Here is a 19,090-nt window from a genome sequence, read left to right on the forward strand (position 1 = left end):
ATATATTTAAATAGAAAAGCAAGCTGTACCTAATAGAGGTCTGCTATCCTCTTCTGCTTCAGGCAAGTTAGAAAACAAAACAAAACCCAGGTTGTGATCGTGAGCAACAATTAAAAAAAAAAAGACATGGTTAAAAGAGAAGCAAGGAAACCACATTATGTTTAAATATTCCATGATTAAATGATATCAGTAATTAATATGCGTGCACCAAAAAGTATAGCATCAAAGTACTTGAAAAAAATGCAAATTAAATTAAAAAGAGTACTATAATAGTTGAGAATATCAATTTGCCCCTTTCAGACAAATTTGACAAGAAGCTAAAAAAGAAGTTAAGGATCTGAATTAGATTTTAGAAAAGTTGGGTAACGCAATTCTATGACAGTTACCAAAAGGAAATATACAAGTTTCTCAGCTGTGCTTGGCAGCTTCATCAAAAATGGCAACAAACTAGGTAATGAAAACCTCACAAGCAAATGCAAGAATATTTAAAATATCCTTTATTGCCTGCAGTGCAGTGATATGGTGACCAATAAAGAATGTCTGAAGAGAGAACTCAAGTTTAAATAGAAGCTAAATCATTTAATCATAAACAGTTGGTGAATCAAATAACAGGTAATTTCATTAATAAAAAATATTTTTTAAATGAGACAATTTAATTAACCCAAGCTCAGGTAGAAAAAAAAAAGGTTGAAGAAGATATCAAGTAGCTCTCAAAAGAAAACTAACAAGACCAGTGAGTCCTATCATAAATCCAAAGAACAATTCCAATGTTCTTGAATTGTTTGTGAAAATAGAAAAAGAGAGAGAGGGGGAGATCCTAACAAACTATACTGAGGCAAATATTGTCCATATACCTAAACCAAGGAGAAAGAAAATAATGTAAACCTCTATCTCTAAAGAATATTGATCAAAGGGACTGTGGTGTTGTCGCTGTGTTGTTTCAGTTGTGTCTGGCTCTTTGTGGCCCCAGTCAATGTTTTCTTGGCAAAAATACTGGAACGGTTTTGCCGTTTCCTTCTCTAGCTCATTTTACAGATGAGGAAGCAGGCATACAGGGTTCAGTTTCTTGCCCACTGTCTGAGGCCACATTTGAACTCATGTCTTCCTGATTCCAGGCCCAGTATTCTATCCATTGTGCCAGCTCACTACCCAGGATAAGGAATATGTTAGGAAAGAATTAAGGAAGAAGGGTGGGAAACCTACTATTTCATATAAATGGGACACGTGAGAAAGAGAACATGCAAATATGGAGGAAGGTTTTGAGAAGTGCAGGCATCCAGTGACCTCTCATCTGAAGCAGAATAAGGAACTTACGAGGATTCGTCACAAAGAGGTTAGTATTATTTAAAGTGATATGCCATGACCAAGTCGTATTTATACCAAGAATGTCAGTTTAGTTCATTATTAGGCAAACTACAAAGATAATAGGCCATATTAATAAAAAGTCAAATAATTATAACATACCGAGTAAAAGCTTTTGACAGTATATAACACCCCTTTATGTTAAAAATACTAAAAAAAAAATAGGAAAAGATAGACTAGTACTTCATATGATAAACTAAAATCAAAAGCTTTTATTATCTGTAATGGAGATACACTAGAAGCTTTCCCAGTAAGATCAGGGGAAAGCAAGAATATTCATTGTCACCACTGTTGTTTGACATAGTTGTAAAATAAGACAAGCAAAAGAAATTAAGGGATTGAGTATAACCAAAGAAAGAAAAGGGTGTCTCTTTTTTACAGATGACATAGAAGTTTACCTAGAGAACGCTACGAAGTCAACTAAAAATTAAAACAGTTCCTGATCTCAGTATAATAGCAGAATATTAAAAAAAAACAACAAAAACCCTACAAAAATAATCAGCCTTTCTGCATGTTATTGACAAATCTAGAAGGGAAAGAGAAAAAAAAATTCCATTCAGAATAACTACAGAATGTATAAAGTATCTGGGAGTCCAGCTACCAAGACATGCAGAGTTGATATGAATACTAGCTATTCTTTATGGAAATAGATCTAATAATTATAGACATATTAATTACTTGTACTTCAGCCTTGCTGATGTAATAAAAATTACCATATTATCTAAAGTAATTTACAGATTTAGTACCATACAAATACAGCCACTAAAGATTGCTTTACAGAACTAGTTAAAATAAAAACCAAATTCATTAGGAGGAGGAATCTCAAGAAAAATAATGAAAAAAGTGAGAAGCCTAGCAGTTCCAATTTCAAACATAGCAATAGTCATTTAAACTATTTGATACTGGTTTAAAAAACAATAGAGAAGTTGGTCAATGTAACAGAATTGATACTCAATACCTAGGAGCAAACATAGCATAGTGTTCCAAAGGTGCCTCCTACTAGGGTAAGAATTCACAATTTGGGGAGGAAAACCCCACCAGGTAAGCTATAAAGCAGGCTGACAGACATTAAGTAGGTTTAACTAACTCATGTCATTTACCTCCAGGGAACAAGCTTTTATTAAAGTGCCTACTATGTGCCAGGCTTTGTGCTAAGGGATCTCATTTGATCCAGTAAAACTCCATATGGATAGATGGTCGTGTAAACAACTTAGAAAGGAAAGAAGAAGGATCCCTTTCACAACTAAGAGTGGGGGAAAGTCTTGACCAAACAAAGGATAACAGGGACAGTGTTGACCACATAAAACAGAATGTTAGTGATTGTCAGATTCATTTGCACTGGCCGCCCTTCTACTTGGTGTTTGTGTGGATGGACAAACCAAACTCCTTTGAATGATTATAGATCTTTTCCACTCTCTGTTTTTTTGACCTGCTCACAGATTCGTATTTTAATATAAAATAGTCATACAGCAGATCTAGCCTGTCTCCTAGCCAAGCACTGTTATGGACTAGCCATATTCCAACAGAAAACATGGGGTGCTGTTCATTCTCCCACCTTCTCGTGTCCAGGTTTTCCTTTAAATGTTGCTCAGCCTGTATCTGTTCCTTTAAGAAGGGGATTTCTGCCTTCAGTTTTTCCTCTATGTGGTCAGCGGCCATTCTCCCACTGACCGTGTTCTCCCAGTATTTCATACCAGCTCCCTCAGGTCCTCAGGGACTCAGGGAGGACAAAAATCCTCCACCTTTTGGAGCAGACTTTGCAGCTGGAGATGGAGACCCACAAGGAGGAAGTCATTTCCATCCCTAGCCTGAAAGTGGAGTTGGAGAGGAGGAAGGCAGAAGATGACCTTATGAGTAAGATGGGAGCAGCTGGAAGCCTGCAGGGGACAGAGATGACTTTGGGGGAGCAGCTGAAGAGAGAGACGATGGCCGTTCTTGAAGATACATTCCAAGGCTTTAGCTACCTGTGGTTTGGAAGAGAGAGAAACCGAGGCAGACAGACAGACACAGAAACAGAGAATATTGGTGGGAAGAGATTACTTGTGGGTGGTGGGAGGATGATCTAGTGGATAAATAATATGCTTCCCCTCGAATGGAGCCTGGTGTGGGTGGATATTGGTACCCATGATCCATCCTGTTACAGGTAACACAAAGCAAACATGTTGGATGATAGGCAATTGGGATCCTCCAAAATCTGAGTAGAATGTCGGGACAAATCTGACAGATGAAATGTTCAGTTGTAAGTACCAAGTGTTCAACTTGAGTTGAAAAAAATCCACATCACAAGCAGAAGACTTGGGGGAGGCATAGCTAAAAGAGATTGCCTGAAAAAGATCTGAGGGTCTTAGTGCACTGCTAGCTAAATATAAGTTGATGCTTTATTGTGGCCGTCAAAATAATATAATCACAACAACCTAATACTGGCTTAGTTGCGTCAAGAGAGGCAGTGTCCAGAATCAAGTGATGGTTGAACTTTATTTTGCACTAGTCAGATCACATCTGGAGAATGGTATTCACTCTCAGTGATGCATTTTAAGGAGGACATTAATAAGCCAGACATTATCTAGAAGAATGCAGTCAGAATGGTGAAGGTCTTAAAATCATCCCATGTGAAAGGGACCAGGAATGTTTGAGAAGAGAAGACAAGTGTGGTGGGAATAGAATGAGTGGAAAAAAAGACGGGGGGGCGGTATGATGGCTGCTTTCAAATATGTGAAGGACTGTCATGTGAAAGAAGGTCGAATCAGAGCCAAAGGGGTGGCAAGTTTCAGTGTTTACAAGGATGCGCTTGTAAGAGTTGTCCATATGTCACAGGCAACAAGCATTCATTAAGCTCCTGTGTGCCTCTTTGTACTAAGCACTGGAACTCTGGGACAGACTGTGGTGGGATTAGGATTCTCCCACTGGAGGTCTTCCAGAGAAGGAGTTAGGGTTAGGGAGGCTACATGGCCACAGAGATGGGGTTCCCATTCAAGAACAAGTAGAACTAAGTGGTCCCTTCCAGCTCTGAGATCCTGCGCTTCCTCTGCAGGAAACCGTGTTTATTCACTTGTGTGACACCTACTGAAAGGCATAGACGGCATGTTCCATTGGGCCTCTCGGTTGGTTTCCAAGCTGCAAACATTGGGCTGTCAAGCAAGTCCCAGCCCTCTCAGAGATTCTCCTTCCACAAGACCGCTTCCACTCCTACGTTAAAACAATACAAGATTCAGTGAGAAATGTGACTTCGGCCACTCAGTCAATACCATGGCTACACTGGACCCATTTCATTGGTGACAAGGGAAGAGCCCTGGGAACATCCCAAAAAGAAGCGCTCTATTCACGAGTGGTATTCATCCAGGACTCCATTGCCACCCCCTTGGCAGAGTGCAGGCCCTCAGGTAGATTAAAACAATAGCTTTCTAAGAGGTCCTGCCACCCCTACTCTCTCTCCACCTCTACTCTCTTCTTCACATTGCTATCAAAATAATCTTTTTTGCATGGATCCATGACGCTCCTCAGAAATCTTTAATGCTTATCAATGGACCTGTTGCCTGTCAATAGACTATCAATGTGGCCACGTGGACCTTGAAAAATCATTGACCTATAAATTAGCTTGGGTGGTGTTAATAAAGCCAATCTGACCCCTTTATGGGCCCTTTACATCAGTGCAGTGGAAGGACCATTTGATTTTGAATCCAAAAACCTGGATTTGAGACTTGGCTCCACTTTGTAAGTCATGAGCAAAACTTCGACTCATTACTTGCAGAAATTTCCTAACAAAATGTCCGAGTGGAAGGGCCTCCCTCATGAGATGGTGATGGAAGGCCTTTAGGCAGAGACAGGTGTTTGAGGTGTCATAGAGGTGGAATCTACCCATGAAATCCTGCCACCTCCGTTATTTGCCTTTCCAAAGAGAACCAGGAGCCATCCTTCCATTTAGCTGTGACTTCCTTCTGTCTGGCTTCTGGTTCAGTTTGCGGTAAGAATATCTGCACTGTCCACTGACCATTTGTCAGAGCAGAGGTGTGTTTGAGGGAATCCTACCATGGACCAGGCACTGTGCTGTGTGCTGTGGCTACACAAGTGGTCACGGCAGTCCCAGCCGGGGAGGAGCTAACAGTGACGAGGAGACCGCGTGCCCTTAGAACGAGATGGAAACAGAATAAATTGGAGATAATCGGCAGAGGGAAAGCACTGGCGTTAAGGGGGATCTGGAAAGATTTCTTACAGAAGATGGGACTTCAGGCATAACAGAGGGCCAGGCTTGGAGTCAAGAAAATGGTCTCAAGTCCCACCTTTGACATGTACTGTGTGGCCGTGGACAAGTCCATATGGCATGGCCCCAGGCAATGCTCTAAAACCGTGTCACTGTATTTGTGGGTTTTCCACATGGGTGCTCCCTAGTCAGATGAAATCACAGGTTGGGACCAAAAGAAAAGCAACTGAGGCATTTTTTGGCCATCAGTCTTTAGGGTGGTCAACTTGTCTATCTTCTAATTTTTTTTTTTTAGGCAATTGGGGTTAAGTGACTTGCCCAGGGTCACACAGCTAGTAAGTGTCAAGTGTTTGGTCTGAGGCCAGATTTGAACTCAGATCCCCCTGACTTCAGGGGCTAGTGCTCTATCCACTTTGCCATCCAGCGCCCCCATTGTCTGTCTTCTAAAGGGAGAACTCCACTCTGTCCCTTGCTCACTGCCCTTGGAAATACTTTAGCCCTCCAGAGGATCAGACCAATGAGAAGCCTTTAAAACCATGGCTTAATATTTCCTTGCTAATAATTCTGCCTCCTAGGACCAATACAGCTATTTGAGAATCAAGAGACATATCATCTCTTGAAATATATTTTAAAGAGAAATGTATTGAGGAATATCCTGAAATATATCAAGGTACATTTCTATAAAATATTGTCTTGAGTAATTAATATTTTCTAGAAGTATGTTTCTACACTGACCGCTTATACAGAAGATTCCAGAATGTTAAAGAGAATGTGAAAGTCCAGCCTTTTGCCTGCGTGGTCCCAGAAACACCACTCCATCCTAAGAAGAGTCCACATCTATTTTGGCATTAAAGTGAACTCTGGCTTCAGAATTCAAGGCCTCATGTTTAACATTAACTTCAGACATCTGTTGGCTTCGTGATAGTAAATCATTTGCAGGCCCTGTGGGCTCAGATACTTGTTTTGCTGTGTAGCAACATGATCAGAGCAGAGAGAGAGTTTGGAGGGCAGGGAGAGACAAGCCTGAGGCCCTGGTGAGGACGGAGTGACCCGAGGGTGTCCAAGCACTATCTCAGTTTGGCAAGGTAGGGCCGCTACCTCTGATTTCACTGACAGAGGGACCTCCCGGATGGGAAAAATCCCTCTACCAATGCAGTTCGGCCTAGAGCACTGAGAGGTCGAGTGATTTACCCAGGATGATGCAGCCAAAATTTAGTAGAGGTAGGATTTGAACTCAGAGCTTCCTGGCTCAGAGGTCAGCTCTCTGTTCACTACAAACAACACTGAGACCTGAACCAGGAGACAGAAAGCTCCAATATAGACTTAACAAATAGCCCTAAGTCAGGTGCAAGGATGAGCAGTACTAATCCAGGTGGGTAGATTGTCAAGTGACCATTGCCTCATAGGACAAGAAATGGCAACCCCTCGCAGTACTGGATTCAAGAAGAGAGTAATCTTTTTGGCTTAGTTATATCTAACCAGAGAGAGAGAGGTCAGATTGTGGCACCTTCAGAAGTCCTCAGGACTACCCCAGGAATTTGAGTTATGATAGGGATGGGACTGGCTCCAGACTGCCATCACATCAGGGGGGTCCATCGTGGACCTGAGTTAGTCTGGAGTCGGGTGACTTTGAGGGTGCCAGGCAGGAAGGCACCTTCTCCAGCTGGGAATGGAAGTCATCACACCAAGGTCGTGACCCCGGGCACCCCACTCCTGATAGGAGATCAGTCTCACCCGTGCCTCTGGAGGGGGTGGTGAGCTTGGCTATTTCCTTGTCTCGTCTTTATTCCTTTTATTCTCAAGATAATCACTTGCCCTTGTATCAGAGAAGAAGGCCTATTGCTTTTAGCATTATTGGCTGGTTTGCATCTTCTGTGAAAATCTCTAAACCTCAAAATGCATCTGCTGTGGACTAAAGATGACCTGTGATCTGCGTCACCCTGGGCAAGTCACTTAACCCCAATTGCCTAAAAAAACAAACAAAAAAAAATTAAAAAAAAAAGATGACCTGTGATCTATGATACCTGTAACCTGTTGAGGGGAAGCACTAACCGTTTGCTGACTAGCTCTTAGCGCACATATCACCAGGAGTGAATTGGTAGGATGCAAAGAGGGAAAAGATAGCTCCTACTCTCAAAGAGTTTACAATCTAATGGATTAGAATTATGTTTATCTGCCCCCCATAAATATTATTAGCGTGGCTAAGTGTGCAGAACCAGAAAGACTCATCTTCTTGAGTTCAAATCTGGCCTCAGACACTTTCCAACTGTGTGACCCTGGGCAAGTCACTTAACCTTATTTGCCTCAGTTTCCTCATTTATACGATGAGCTGGAGAAGGAAGTGGCAAACCGCTCCAGTATCTTTGCCAAGAAGACCCCAAATGGGGCCATGAAGAGTCAGAGACAACTAAAAAAAAGACCGAACGAGAACACCATAAACATTGTTAGGCTAGGGTGAATAATTTCTATGTTCGAGATAAGATCCCAATTGCTGTCCCTTAACAATGAAGGAATGCCACGGTCTCTGTATTCAGGGCTTAACTCTCTTTCTGCTAAATGCCAATTCCATAAAGAACCCCAGAATAGCAAGCCCACTTATCTAAGCCAATAGCAAAGAGGTATGAAAGAAGTGACCCAGATTGGAATATATTAGATAATACATAGTGAATGAACTCTCAGAGTGGAGGTAAGCGTATCTCAACCAAGAGAAAGAGTCCCAGATCTCACCAAAGGGGAAAGTCCCCAAGGTCTCTCCTGTAGCAATGTGGAGAGGGACATAATCAAGGTGCCAGCTTCCCTACATGTCAACTTCTTCCCTTGAGGCACCTGGAGAGAATCTAAAACCGTGCCTTCTTTTTTGAAGTTGGAAGCCAAAAGACCAGGACCTCCTTTCTCCCAAGCTCTTGCCAACCCTCCCCTTACACAGGTGTGGAGCGCTGAGTAATCAGTGTCCCCAAATGAGAAGTCTTTGAGCCCCAATTACAAAGTCACCATCTCTCTTGGCTCCCAGAAGCTGCAGGAAAGAATCGGCTAAAAGATGAAAAGGCTTTAACAATACGCAGGCAGGCAACACGCTTTTATTGAGCACTTACTATGTTTATTCTAAGGGCTGGAGATAGAAACACAAGTCAAAAAGAAAGACAGTCCCTGTCCTCATGGAGCTTACGTTCTGATGGGGGAACACAACACACACAGAGGAGCTGAAGGGGAGAGACAGTGGGGGGAGGTAGGGAGAAGGGACCTTGGTGGGGGCAAGGGGTGAGGTCTGGAGAAGTGAAAACTGGGCTGGGAAGGAAATGAAACATGGCGGGCTCAGGCTGCTCGTCCAAATGGAGGTGCCAGGAGGATCCAGTGAGCAGAGGAGTGTTTCAGGGGGAGAAGGCAGCTGAGGCACGGAGGTGAAATCTGGAGAGTCACAAGCAGAGATCAGAACCAGCACAGAAGGTCTGTACATGTTCCAAATGGCTCCGAGGCTCTTCTGTTCCATGTCATCATCCCTCCCCAGAAGCAGTCTCCCCAGCTTCTTGCACATGAGGGAACTGTCTAAGCCAAGCCTACCAATGCCTGCTCACCAGCCTCTTCTCAATGTCTGAGCAGCATTTAGGAAAATAACCCACTCAATGTGGCTGGCTTTGTCCTGAAGCCAAGGGGACAAAGGGGGAAAAGCAGCAAGGGAATGGTGGCCAGGACAATGAAGGTGACTTCACATTTCTGGATGGAGGAGGATAGAGACAGAGGCTCAGGCTGCCCCCACCCCCCATGGGCCATCGCCTCTGTCCAATCAGCTCTCTCAGGGCCTCCCCTTCTTGGCTACCATTCTCAATCTCCACGTTGTCAGCCAATGGCATCAAATCTGCCTCAGTCTCTCACAGTCTCTGGTCCTCTGCCACGGCTTCTACTTCCCAGTTAAGATATCAGTTGCCTGTAGTCATCTTATGGGCTTCTTTGCAGAAGTCTGCTCAAGTTCAAAGTCAAAGACAACGTCAGGATTTCTGATAGTCTGCCAGGGACGGGCATTGATAATCTTTGAGTTTCCACAGTAATGACTCTGGCAAAAGGTGAACCTGTGGTTACACCCTGCAGATGACTTTAGACAAGTCACAACTTCCCTGGGCCCACAGAATGAAGGGGTGGATGAAATGGCCTCTGAGCTCTTCTCCTGCTTAAGACTCCTTAGCTTCTGCCAAGGCTCAAGTGCTGTCTCCTACGAGAAGTTTTTCTGACCCCTGCTCCCCAGTTGTGGGTGCTGACCCTGCTTAGACTATACAGCATTAGGTTCCTATTTACTTGTCTGTGCCCCCAGGAAAAACTGCTTTTCATTTCTGTTCTTCATGCTCTGCGCTTAGCATAGTGCTCTGTACCTGGTAGGCTTTTAATAATTTCCTTTTTAACTTTTTGGATTATTGAAATGTCTTCTTAAAGCACATGCTACCCATAGGAGTAGTATATATTCCCATAGGAGGTCTAAATGCAGCTCAGAGGAAGGCATGGGTAGGAATCTCTGGAATCTTGCCTCTCCTTCAAGGAAGATTGTGGTTACTGCCTTGAGGGGAACAGGGGAATGGGTCATGAGATTGCTATTATTCAGGCCTTTCAGTTGTGTCTGGCTCTTTGTGACCCCATTTGAGGTTTTCTTGGCAAAGATCCTGGAGTGGTTTGCCATTTCCTTCTCCAGCTCATTTGACAGATGAGGAAACTGAGGCAAACAGGGTGAAGTGACTTACCCAGGGTCACACAGCTAGTAAGCATCCGAGGCCAGATTTGAACTCAGGAAGATGAATCTTTCTGACTCCAGGCCAGGCCCTCTATCCAGTGTGCCACCTAGCTGCCCAAGGTCATGAAGACGGATGCTAAATTCTCCTCTGAGAGAGTAATACCTGCCTGCCCTGCTAATTATGGCTGGACTAGAGGCATGATTTTTTAAGTTCAAAAGGAAAAAGTTCCTAGCTTCTTTGTTTATTATCTCTTGAAGTGGGAGAGTGCTTCCAAGGGTAGCTAAGGGGCATAGTGAACAGAGCACTATGCTTGGAGTCGAGAAGAGTCATCTTCCCAAGTTCAAATCCAGCCTCAGACACTTCCTAGCTGTGTGACTGTGGACGAATCCCTTAATACTGTTTGCCTCTGTAAAATGAACTGGAGAAGGAAATGACAAACCACTCCAGCATCTTTGCCAAGAAAACCCGAAATGGGGTCATGAAGAATCAGACACAACTGAAAAACGACTGAATGACAAAATCCCCAGCTTTCCCCCACAGGCTTTAATCTTCCCACCAAACTCTAGTTATACAAAAAACCATCACAGATAGTGAATAGTGAGCAAACTCATTTATCCAAGAACATAGCAAGGTGATCTTGGAGAAGTTCCACCCATTAGGACATACCAGAAAAGGAGATATCAGCTTAATCAGGAGAGGAGTCCCAATTTCACCAAAGGAGAAATTCTACCAAGTCTCTAGGGAAGCAAGCTGTAAATCATGGATCTGGTGAGGAGCCAGCTGCCCCCTCCATGTCTGCTGCTTCCAGAGGCTCACTGTCTCTCTCCACATGACTCAGGTTGAGTGCCTTAAACCTTAGATGTCCTTTCCTGAGGCAGGAGAGAAGAACCTGTCTCCTCTCCTAAACTGTTTGACCAACTCTGTGCCTCCAGACATCTTCAAGGACATTCTTTCCACCACTTCGGAATCACATTCCACACGCAGTACAGGGCTGCCCCTTCCCCAGCTGAGCTTGGGTGTGAGCCAGTTCGTACACTGAAAAACTAAAGTCTGCCTACACTAATGAGAAGGATTCCAAGGAGGGAGAGAACAAGTGTCTAAAGATACCAGTGCTGCTTCAAAGAGATTCCTCAGAAAAGCTCAGATTTCCAGAGGACGTTTGCTAAGAGTGAAAGCTGGGGCATTTCACTGAGGACAAAGATAAGGAAGCATCACAAACCTGAAAGAAGGTCAGCAGGCTTAAAGTTTGGAATACATTGAGGCTTATAAAAAAGTGTTCAGATAAGCAAAAGGGTTTTTTAAAAACAACCCTTAAACTTATAGAGGACAAGGAGAGAAACCAGGAAATGACAGGCCTGCTATGAAAAGCAGATGGGGTAATGTCAGTTGGTGAAAAAGAGAAACCAAACCTATTCAATTGCAGTTTTGCTCCTCATTGTTTTTCCTATTGAGAATTATTTTCAGAGCATCAAGAACAAAAAAATTAGCATTTTAAGGTTTGCAAAGCACTGTGAAGCGCTATTATTGACCCCATTTTGTAAGTGAGGAAACTCAGGCTCAGAGATTAAGCTACTTGTCTAGGGTCACACAGCAAATAGCTGAGGCAAGACTTGAACTCAGGTCTTCTTGATACCAAGCGTAAGGTTCCCCCTACTGCACCAAATAGTTAAGATGCTGTTGAAGCCCGAACGAAGTAAGGATTCTGGGTTTCCACAGAGTAAGTTACATCCTGGGATATAGAGCAGGGCTTTTACATGTGATTACTAAACCACTGTCAGCGATCTTGGAGTATTTTGGGAGAATAGTCAAGATGCTACAGGACTGAAGATGAACAAAGGTGTGGATTTTCAAGAAGAGGAAGAAAGTAGGTTTGACAAATTATTGACTCTTCCTAATAACAAAAATAACAACAATAATCATATCAACAGAAAACATTTATGTAGCACTTTACTTTCATTATCTCATGTGATTCTCCCAACAACTCTCGAGGTAAATATTATAGGTCTTATTGATCCCCAACCCAGCAAAATCTAGAACAGATTAAATAAATGGCCTGTGACCCCTTAGGGAAGTAGGGATCACTAGGAATCAGTATGGCTTCATTAGAACAAATTGTAGAAGACTGACCTCACGTCTTTAGAAAAAGCCGCTAGATGGGGAGATCAAGAGAATGCTGTAGACAGTGTGTCTGGATTCATTCATTCATTCGTTTGTTTCTTTATCCTTATGGACAAGAAAGAGAAATATGGGCTAAGTGACATTTGAGTTAGAAGGTAGTCGAACCACCCGATACAAATAGTGCTTTATGGAGATTAAAATTGTCCAACCTACAATAAAAGAGACTGAGGCAGAGCTCTGAGCCAATGACACTTTATTCAAGGATCCATGGTCCCCTATAATGAAGTGGCCTCAGATCTTCTTCACCATCTGAGACGTCCTCTTCTTCCAGGACCTTGTTTTTGTAGGGTTTACAAATATGAAAAAGAGGCATGGTGAAATACAGACTCTCATTGGTTGATAGACCTTGCTCTTGAGGGCCAAAAGTAACATATCAGCAGGGGAGCTCCAGGTTGGGTGAAGCATGGGGCATCTCCACTGATTAAGTGGTCATAAGACAGTCATTTGCCCATGTTGGACAAGAAAAAGAAGTTTGGAGGTACAAAAATAAATTGGGGGACTTTCCAAAGCATCGAGGCATCCCACCCATTCTGGGTTTAGACATGAAGCCAAGTAAAACAGTATGAGACATCTTTGTCAGCATTCTTGGGGTTGTGTAAGTGAGCCTCATAACTTGGTAAACAAGTAGTGAAGATTACATAGAACCTATCTATCCCTATATGATGTATGTAGAATAACAAACCGATTGGAATAGAGTAGGGGTCCAAATGGATTATTTCTCACTGTTTTTTAATGATGAATTGATATCAGCTCCAAGTGATGGATTCTGTACTTCCTTGCCATATAGTTTTCTCTTTGAACCAGTTCTGTTAGCGACCTAGATTAAAACAATGACAACAACAAAGTCCTACTCCACTGTGGCACGAAGGTGACCTTAGATTCTAAGGTCTAAGGCTTTGCCTTAAGATTAAGGCATTGCCAACCAAACAGAATCTCCGGCATGCTCTACCATGTTGGAAAGCCTTTGGGTATGCTCTTGACAACAGACTGAGTCTGCTTTCTGGTCACCAGTTTAGCTAACCTTGAGGAGCTCATCAGTAGGCTGAGCACTTGGTGATGAATTCTTCAACCACAGCAATGCATGAGACCAAGAAGAAGACAAAATGGCCCTCAGGCCTGCACTGCTCCTTCCTGTTTCCTTGGTAATCATGGCAGAGTGACAGAAGGAGGGGCAGAAGGTACTAAGAGCCAGTTTCTAGGCTGGCTATAAAATTAAACTTGGCTATTGGTACTCGGAGGCAGCTAGGTGGCTCAGTGGATAGAGTACTGGGTCTGGTGCCAGAAAGCCTCATCTTCATGAGTTCAAATCTGACCTCAGACACTTATTAGCTGTGTGACCCTGGGCAGGGCGAAATGGCAAATCACTGAAGTATCTTAGCCAAGAAAACCACATGGACAATAGTGACATAACAGGGCAACAAAGAGTTGGACACGACTGGACAATAACAACTTGGTATTCTAAATTTGAGATCCTTGCTCAATAACCATGGAGTGAACGTGCCATTGGCGGGAGTGAATTACATCAATTTTGACATTATCAATGAAACCAAGAGACAGGAAGAGGTTGTAGTCAAATGGACAGGTTGTTCACAGGTTTTCCTTAGAGAAGCAAATGAAGGCATTGGCAGAATTGGTTTTATTGTATGTCCAGAGTCAAACAAGATAAACAAAATACTAGCAAGTAGATTACAGCAACTTATCGCAAGAATAATACACTATGACCCGGAATGCAGGGTTGGTTCAATATTAGGAAAACTATCAGCATCATTGAGCATATCAACAACAAAACCAACAGAAACCATGTGATCATCTCAATAGATGCAGAAAAAGCTTTTCATAAAATACAACACCCATTCCTATTAAAAACACTAGAAAGCATAGGTATAAATGGAGTCTTCCTTAAAATAATAAATACCATCTATCTAAAACCTTCAGCAAGCATTATATGTAAGGGGGACAGGCTAGAAGCATTTCCAATAAGATCGGAAATGAGAAACAAGGATGTCCATTATCACCGCTGTTATTCAATATTGTACTGGAAACCTTAGCTTTAGCAATAAGAGAAGAAAAAGAAATTGAAGGCATTAGAATAGGCAAAGAAGAAACACAGCTATCACTCTTTGCAGATGACATGATGATATACTTAGAGAATCCTAGAGAATCAAGTAAAACACTACTTGAAATAATAAACAACTTTAGCAAAGTTGCAGGCTATAAAATAAACCCACAGAAATCATCAGCATTTCTATATATTACCAACAAAGCCCAACAGCAAGAGATAGAAAGAGAAATCCCATTTAAACTTACTGTAGACATTATGAAATATTTAGGAGTCTACCTCCCGAAACAAACCCAGGAACTCTATGAACACAATTACAAAACACTTTTCACACAAATAAAATCAGATCTAAATAATTGGAAAAACATCAGTTGCTCATGGGTAGGCTGAGCTAATATAATACAAATGACAATCCTACCTAAGCTAATTTACTTATTCAGTGCCATACCAACCAAACTACCAAAAAATTATTTTATAGAATTAACATGATTCATTTGGAAAAACAAAAGGTCCAGAATATGAAAGGAACTAATGAAAAGAAATGCAGGGGAAGGTGGCCTAGCAATTCCAGATTTTAAATTGTATTATAAAGCAGCAATCATCAAAACTGCTTGGTACTGGCTAAGAAATAGGGAGGTGGATCAGTGGAATAGGTTAAATATGCAAAGTCAAACAAGAAACATCATTTCAGGGGACAGTTTGTACTGAGGTGCTTGTTATAGGTGTCTGCAAAAAGATTTTCATGAAAATAATTGGCAGGCAGTGGTCTATTACTAATGATGAAGATGTAAAAAAAATTCTAGGAAGAACTTGATAAGATGCTCCTAAATAAATCAACATGTGCCATGATACTCGGTCTCTTCAGGGATTTGAAAGAGGGGAAGATACTAAGGACATGGAAAAATATACCAGTCATTTTTGCTACCGAGACAATGCCAACAACTAACAATGCCTGAATGCATTCTATCAACATCAGATTTTTAGGAGAATACACACACATTGAGGACATCTTTGCTGAGGGTGTTCGAAGATGAGATACAGGATTTTCCAGGCCATATTCCATGGCAGATCATCTCATTACCTTCATACAATTAACTGAAAGATGAAGAGAATACAAGATCCCACTGTGCTCATCGTTTGCTGACTATATAAAAGAAGAAAGGTCTTGATTTGGTGGAACAAAATGCCCCCTTAAAATGTCTCTTCCAACAAAGTATCAGACATGCAAATATCTGAATTGTATGACTTAGTGAAAAATATAACGAGAGATAATCTTGTTTGATGCCTCTCTGATTAGCAATATCAGGTAAGGTATAAAACAGGAGTCAAACTCACCGTCATCATGAGGAGATTCTCTACAGAGCCTAAGCTGAAGAGGAATTCCCTAGAAATGATGAGGTTCTCCTGGTGTTCCTGCCTGCAGATCATACTGTATTGGTACCATCAAGCCCTGACCCACTGTAGAGCCTCCCGGATGAGATCCCAGAGAATTACCACTCAAAAAGCCATCCAAATTTGGAAGATGAATTGGATTAAAGAATGTAAATTGTCTACAACGTGATAGTCTCTGGAGCTTAGCCGTCAGTAGCTGTAGTCCATCCTCCTGGCCATACAGGCTCCCAAGCAAGGTGTCAGCCTCCACCCCTCCCTCACCGTTCTCCCACATCCCCAGTCTCTTGCCAGTTCTCATCATTTCTGCTTTCACAGTTCTCTCATATGTGCCCCCTTCTCTCCCCTCACTCCCTCCTTGGTGTAGGCTCTTTTCACCTCATACCTGGATCGTTGCAATTGTTTTCTAGCTGGCCTCCCTACCTCAAGTTTCTCCCAATCCCAATCCATCCTCCACTCAGCTACCAACATCATTTCCCTAATGTGCAGGTCTGACCATGTCACTCCTATACTCAAAAACACTAATGGTTCCCTGTTACCTGCAAGATCACATACAAAATGCTCCATTTGGCATTTAAAGCCCTTCACAGCCTTTCCAGTCTTCTTACAATTTGTGACCTTCCACAGTGCCTGCTCATTTAATGCAATTCACTCTGTCCTATTCAAAATGAGAATATGGAGGCAGGACTGTTACTCACTGGTCATTGCCCTGAAGCCAGAACCACCTTCCAAAGAGTGACCTGCGGGACACTGGTTGGGTATATTGGGGGTAGAGCCGGGGCGGGGGGGATTTTCCCAAGAGTACTTGTGCAGGGGTCAGGCAGTTGAGGGGCTGACTACTGGTGCTGAGTGGTGGAGGTTAGGAGCTTGCACAAAGGCTGATTGCTAGAGTTGGGCAGTATTTGAGAAGGGCAGAGATGGTTGTGTTGGAGACAGTCCCCATTATTGGCTATCCAAGGGCCCTACCTTCCATTTTTAAATGTTATTTTGTCAAATATCCCTCAGGGTCAGGTCATAGCCAGTCAGACCATGAACCCCCTTGCCTGCATTTTGGAGTTCTCTGTTCTAGAGGCAAGAGGGACATGAATCTTTAATACTTGGGAGAGCTGTCACATGGAGGATGGATTAGACAACCTTGTTCTGCCTGGCTCTACAGCAAAATTAGGATCTGAGAGCTTACGGAAAATCATGTTTCAATGAAACATAAGAAAGAATTTCCTAAAAATTAGAGCTGTTACCCAAGTGCAATGCACTGTCTCATCAAACAAGGAGGCCCTGAAAAGTGGGATACTAATGCATTGTTGGTGGAGTTGTGAACTGGTCCAATCATTTTGGAGAGCAATGTGGAACTTTGTGTGCCCTAAGGACTATAAACTGCACATACCCTTTGGCCCAGGAATACCACTTCTAGACCTAGATCCCAAAGGCATCAAAGAAAGGGAGGAGGGCATTTGTAAAAGTCTAAGAATTCGAAATCAAAGGAATGTTTGTCAATTGGGGAATGGCTAAACAAGCTGTGGTATAGGATTGTAATAAAGTATAATTGCACTGTAAGGATGATTTCAGAAAAAACTTGTAAAGACTTACATGAACTGATACTGAGTGAAGTGAATAGAACCAGGTGAATGCTGTACACAGTGACAGCAGTATTGTTTGATGAAGAATTGTGAATGACTTAGCTCTTCTCAGCAATACAAGGGTCCAAGACAATTCCAAAGGACTTGAAGCATACTATCTGCCTCCAAAGGAAGAATTGATATTGTTTGAATACAGATTGAAGCGTGATATTTTTTACTTTCTTTCATTCTTTTTCACTTGAATCTTCTTGTACAAAATGACTAATATGGAAATATTTTACATGATTGCATATGTACAACCTATACCTTATTGTTTACCATCTCAGAGAGGGGGAAGGGAAAGGAGGGAGGGATAGAATTTGGAACTAAAAACTTAAAAAAAATATTAAAAATTGTTTTAACATGTAATTGGGGAAAAATAAAATATGATAAAATTGAAACAGAAAAAGAAAAGGGAGCCCCTGGAGCTGAGCAAGTCAAGGCTGGGTGCCCTCTTGTAGAGAAATACAAAGCAGCTAAAGGCTTACCAAGTGCTCTCTTTACGATGGCCAAGCAACACACCAAGTGTAGGCATGATCACCCCTGTTTTCTAGATGAGGGAACTGAGGCTGAGAAGGGAAATGACACACAGCTCAAACCTGTCAGGATCTCCTGGCTCTAAATGCAGAGCTCCTTCCACTCCATTCTGCTGCCTGTCAAGGGAGGTATCAGATTTTGTGGTTGTTCAGTTGTTTTAGTCGTGTCCAACTCTTTGTGACCCCATCTGGGATTTTCTTGGCAAAGAGTAGCTTGTCATTTCCTTCTCCAGCCCATCTGACAGATGAGGTGACTGAGGCAAACAAGGTGAAGTGACTTGACGTACAGCTAGTCATACAGCTAATAAGTGTCTGAGGACAGATTTTAATTCAGGCCTTGCCCACTCCAGGCTGGGTACTCTACCCACTACACCACCTAGCTTCCCTTAAGGTATCAGAAGTTTTCTAAGGTTCCTTCCAAATCTAGTCAAGGAAATTCATCTCCCTTGACCTTTTATATTCACAACCCTGGTAGTGTGAATTTGTGATCTCTCTCTCTGTCTCTGTCTCTCTCTGTCTCTCTGGCTCTCTGTCTGTCTCTCTCTCAGACATAGACCTATGCATTGGCATGCTGGTCTTCCCCCAGCTCCACCAACAACATTGGTTTTTCTTCTGTCATTTTTACCAACTTAAGGCCATGAGGTGGAGCCTCAGAGTTGCTTTAATTTGAATTTCTCTTATTAGAATCCAGTGCTTTCCTACACCCAACTGCCTTCTGAGCCGTGCTTATTTATAGTGTCATTGAGAGGCAAAAGTTACAACTGGCCTAAATTAGACTAAAGGGAGGAAGCCTCTTTGCCTCATCCAGCTCTACTCCAAAGAGTTGGGAAGGATTATTCTAACATAAGATGAACCCATTCAGTCCTGGTAGTGTTTCTGACTTAGGGGAGAAAGGCATCTCTCAGTGAGCCTGACAAGTTTGGAGACATGCCAAAAATTCAAAGCTGAAGATTCCCAGTGAATGAATAGAAGGCCCTGTCCTCCATGCAGCCTTCACAGGGCTCTCCAAATCAACTGAAACCTGATGTTGCAGGAAT

Source organism: Phascolarctos cinereus, unplaced genomic scaffold, assembly GCF_003287225.1.
Source record: "Phascolarctos cinereus isolate Bilbo 61053 unplaced genomic scaffold, phaCin_HiC Scaffold_5;HRSCAF=322, whole genome shotgun sequence".
In the NCBI taxonomy this organism is placed as follows: Eukaryota; Metazoa; Chordata; class Mammalia; order Diprotodontia; family Phascolarctidae; genus Phascolarctos; species Phascolarctos cinereus.